The sequence below is a fragment of the Alligator mississippiensis genome, chromosome 2, assembly GCF_030867095.1.
Source record: "Alligator mississippiensis isolate rAllMis1 chromosome 2, rAllMis1, whole genome shotgun sequence".
Classification (NCBI taxonomy): domain Eukaryota; kingdom Metazoa; phylum Chordata; order Crocodylia; family Alligatoridae; genus Alligator; species Alligator mississippiensis.
Genome location: NC_081825.1, coordinates 187,721,991 through 187,727,257, shown reverse-complemented (window position 1 = coordinate 187,727,257; position 5,267 = coordinate 187,721,991). Strand labels below are relative to the sequence as shown.

Sequence of the window (5,267 nt, the reverse complement as noted above, 5' to 3'; positions counted from 1 at the left end):
CTTCCACCACTGTGGGTTCTGAACCCACAAAGAATAGAATGACACATACATGAAGACCAGAGACCAAAAGGAAAGCAGTGAAGAGACCTGCATAAAAAAAAACCCACCCACATAGTAACATTTAAATTTACCTATAGGAAGGAGATGGAATCTTAGGAATTTTTCTTACAGCATTACAGGAGGCACTAGTCTGGAAACAGGATAGGTTGTGGCAATGCAGATCTCTCTGCACTACATTAATTGTAAAAGTTGTCTTCTCCTGGGCTGTAGTTCCAGCTTGTTAAAAGTACAGCTCCTGAACCACTGAGTTTATTGCTTCTTCAATGAAGCAGCTAATGAGGGCTTCAATTCCTGCTCACTTGGAACAAGAGAGAAATTAATTCCCTTCATGTCAAGCATAGTCAGGGGGCAGAATGGAGCTATGTTGCATGCTGCTCTATTACTAGCGAGTCCAGAAAGCTGCTTTTCATTAGTTTTCAAACAAGGTCTGCTTCCAAGTAAATATTAGGTTATGGAGTATAGGGAGCCCTTTCTTCTAATGTTTAGAGATAGTTTCAGTTTCAAATGCTTTTGAGTAGCACCTGTTGGGGAAGAATATAGGAGGGACTAGCAATTGTGTACTTCAGTTTTTGGATGCCCAACTTGAGATACTTCAAGGGCCAGGTTTTCAAAAGATAGGTACTGAGCACTTTTGGAAGCAAGCGTGTGGAAATCAGGTCCTACATGGGCATGCCAGAATGGACAAACATCACCAGTCACAGTTGAACGTCTTGACCTCTAAAAATAGGTCAATACATAAAGAGGGCAAGGGCAAGGGGTGTGCAAGCAAGTGCACACACTTACAGAACTGAAGCCTTCCTTAAAAGAAGTTGTTTGCAGAGCTGTCCAAAAGCAGTCTCTTGCGTGCGCACACAGACACACAGTCTTATAGAGTCTGTCATTTATTTGGCACTGTTATTTTGGGTTCAGGCAGGGAATTCTGGGACTGAATTCTCAAGACTCCAAGCTACAGTGGCTCCACCTTGCCACTGCTATAGCCAAAGGGAGAGAGGGTCAGTATTTCCTCCTGTTGCCATTTTCAGGTACATCATAAGCCTGTTACAGCCTGTATTTTTCCTGATGGCTTAAATATTTGTTACCCACTTAGCACCCAATCCAGACATGAAAGGAATAACAAGATAATCTATAGTCAATGAAAGGCAGAAGGTCCCGATGGGATGGAAACCTCATGCTTCAAGGTGTAAGTTAGCCTCTAGCTACTGGGTATTAAGATAACATTTCCTCTGGGGTCAGGTTTTTCCTAGAATTGCCTACTGCAGAGTTCCTCACACCTTCACCAATTCAGCTGAAGATGGCTGAACAGATGGACATAGGGTCTCATCTGCAGTAGCAATTCCTCTGTGCTCTCCTTCTCCCTCCAAGGTATCTAGCATTAGCCACTATTAGACAAGATACCGGACTACAAGGAAGGCTAGTCTATTCAAACATGGCAGCTCCTTTGATTTTTTCAGGAATTTGGCTGAAATAGTGACCTGCTGATATAGATTGCAATGCTGCTATTCTTCCTGGTGGTCAAGCAGGATAGCCCACCAGCAACAAGTGGACCTGTTCTCAATTCTGCCTTAAGATGGACTACTTAGCAACAAGGATACTCCATGCATTTGGGGCGCCCTTTGAGCAAGTAGCCTTCTACAAGCAGCCTCGGTTCAGCTCCATGCACTGGGCAATGCAAGAGACAGGCATGTACTCCCTCCACAGAAGACATCACATCTTCCAGGGCAGGGCAGTTAAGCCTTCTCCCAAACCTAACCCACCCACAATAATGCACTATAGCTATCACTGGAGTACTATAGCCAAGGCACAACTTGGCAAGACCTAGGATTTTTTGGTAAAAAAAGCACCAGATCTTAGCAATGTAGGAAACAATGACAAATCCAAAACTGATGCTCCTTTAACAACTCCTATTTCTTCTACGGCTTTTTGTCCATAGCCATTTGGATTTTATAAGTGTTATTTTCCTTTTGTGAATTTTAAGCATCATTAACAAATATTTTTTCTGGCTATTTTGGGGTGGGTTTGTTTTGTGGGCTGTTTTGCTTTTAAATGTTTACATCTCCATAGCCACAAGGCCTAGAGAGAGTGAGCTCAAACAGCAAGCATTCAAGAATTTCAACTTCCCCAGAGAAGGTGGTTGCCATAAGGAAGAATATTTCTGCATAGCCAACGTAGGATTGGCATGCTTAGCCCCAAAAGGACATTTGATAGGCGTGTTTACTTTCTGTTCCTTGCACAGGATAGAGCTAGTGAGAGTTTTTCCATTTAAAATGAGGAGGTAGAATTTCAAAAGCAGTATTTTTACTTTTGTGGAAACTTTTTGGATAGAAACATTTAAACTGAAAAATTTATCTTCAAAATTAAATTTGCAGGGGGGTTCAGTATGCAATTCTCTTCTTTAATCCTTTTTCTACCACCCCATCTTTTTCCCCAGAGCAAAAAAAGGAAGAAAGAGGAGAAAACCCTAAAGTCTATGTCTGAGTTTTTAAAAAAAAAAAATCTGCAGGTAGCAAATTTTTCTGTAAACTATATTGTTGGTTTCTTTTTACCAGCTCTGCTCTGCCAAACAGATTGGCAGCAAGTTAAAGTCCCAGTCACATGGAAGGACAGGCTATTACAGATAAGACTTTCCTGATCTAGGCTGAGAATGGAGGTATTTTCCTTTGGTGAACAGCTTTGTTCATTTAGCCTGATGTTTTTAGAAGGTGCACAAGGGAGTTTTGAGAATCAAATTCTACAGCACTTCAACGGGATTCAGATAGCATCCAACTCCCTTGGGTCCTCTAAAAGAAAATAAGGTTGGGTTTTCAGTAGTTTGAAAATAGAGTAGCAACTGGAAAAACTCCCAAGTCAGCCTCTTAGTTGCACATAATTCAGAAATATCTGCACAACTGTGCCTGAAGCCTGGCTTGTGCACCAATAGGAAACTAGTGATTTCATTTAGGGTCGCATTTTTTGGTAACCAATACATAGTCCTATCAGTACGACTGTTAGCAGGGACACATACTAGCCCACAGTAAGGGCAGTTATCTAAAAGCACCTTGTTCTGAAGTAACCTATTCCTTTTTCTCTTTGGGAAAGAACCTTACCCACATAAAACGCCTTTAAACCAGTATTATTGTATCTGCATTAGAAGAAGTTGTACTATTTTATTCTAGAGTAATTCAAAACTGTCCAGTTTAGACAAGACTTAAAATCTCTAGATAATACATTTAGAAATTAATGAATGAACAGTTTAATTAATTACTTTAATTCATTTTCAGCACAAAGAAGTTGCCCTCTCTAGGAAATTAAATTTTCTTCCATCTTGCATGATATTGAGCATGATTTTGCAGCCAGTATATGCAGGGGTTACTATTAACATCTTTAGGGATTAAGCCATGATCAGGTGCTGATGCTGAATAGGAGTTACTGGTGGGCAACAAGGAGCTGCCTTAGTCTATGATTATCAAGAGAGAAACTCTGTAGCAGAGTCCTACGTATTTCTGGACAGGTGCATCCATTTCAAAATGACAAAAATAAATAAATTTATTCTAGGAGCAAGCAAACTATGGGCCCACAGGCTAGATCAGCCCAGACAGATTTTATCCAGCCTGCCAAACACATTTGTACAAGAATGCACCATCTAAAGGCCATCTATCTCAGCTGCCTCCTCCAGTCTGCCACTGTCAGCTGCTGCTGCCACCACCTTGGACCTAAGGGAGGGTCTAGCTGCTACTGAAAAGTTGGCAACCCCCAATTTATACCACTTAAACATGCACATATGTATATTATATAGCATGCCAATTTGGAGTACAAGGTTGAAGACAAGCAAGACAGAATTTCACGTAGGAAGGCTTCCAAAACCCATTCCCCTTTTTAAATTTAGCTTGCTTCAGCATAGCTGCTTTGTGAGGTCAGTTATTTGCAGTCCTATAGCAGTGGTCAAGAGTTCAACGGCAGTCCCTTTGTTTGCTAGTATATAGTACCCTCTCCTCCTGTTGCCAAAACAAAGTTGCTTTAAAAAAAAAAATCCTGCTACCTACACAGATATCACAGGAATATATTTACAGCATAGTAAGAATAACGCTACTGTAGCATTGGTTTTGCACATGCAGGGGTCCTCAATTACCTTTCATGGATTCTGGATTATTGCTGTCAAGCAAAACTACTGATTATTACAGTGGGGAGGACAGGCCAGTTTGGCAAAAGAACGTCATTTCAGGAATTGCTGAGTTTCAAATGACTTTGTCCATAGCAACAGTGAAGCAGTGAACAAGCAGCTCATATATGAGAGGAGAGAATAGGTGCTTGCTGAGCTCTGCATTTAGTGTGGCTTATAAGTTTGTTCACTTGCTTTGCCTCCCACCTCACTGCATTTACAGCCTGCTGCATAAGCAGGAGCCTAGCTTACCAGGAGCTCAATTTCCTTAATGGGAAGGAGACTAAGGCAGGTCACACTGAATTGCTTAGCCTTACAATAAAAGGAGAGGGAGCAAGTCAAAGCTAGAAGCAGATACACTGGGTAAGGCCAGGTTTGTTCTTGGCACAAGGAGAGAAGTGAGATAACAGATGTAGGCGGCAGAAGAAATTTAGATGGCATTACAGTAGGATACTTCACAGTAAGTCAGTGCATTGAGATTTTTCTGAGCAGGGTTGACTGATGTGAAAGGGAGAAGACAAGGACAGTATTTCTCAGGCTACTTCACTGTATTTTTGGGCCACTGATTTAACTGTACATGAAGCAGTGGCATCCAGTCAGCAAAACTAAGCCAACACTTAGAGATACCCACTTACTCCATTAGCCTGCAAGAGAGGTAAGCAAGTGAGAAGGGGTAAAGTATGGGGAAACATTCAATATCCAGCATTTAAAAACACTTTACAGAAAGCCCTCACATGCTTAACAAGTGACATAATAGGGTTCTGGATGCTTCCTTGGACCATAAGGTAGAAATGTGAACGAAACTGGAATGATGGGGAACGAAGAAAAGAAAAATAGCTGGATGGATCTCAAGGCACAACAGCCAGCCAACAAAGCAAGTGAAAGTGGAGGTAAAGCCGACTACCTATTTAAACTCTTGCTGTTTGTAGCCAGAAGAAAATGCATCCGTGCTCAGATTCAAATGGGACAACAACAGCACCACACCATGGTCATTCAGAGTATAAGCTCTCATCTGAAGGAATGCCTAGCTGTCACCTACCCTTCCTTCAAGGAGGGTTGGTTAGCTTCCTAC

At 41.6% G+C, this 5,267-nt stretch overlaps 1 protein-coding gene across 3 annotated transcripts in view; it reads right to left on the bottom strand.

Moving 5' to 3' along the window:
• The window catches only part of LSP1 (lymphocyte specific protein 1), an 84,406-nt gene that overhangs the window by 6,468 nt on the left and 72,671 nt on the right, over positions 1 to 5,267 (bottom strand). The gene's annotated exons all lie outside the window — the stretch shown is intronic.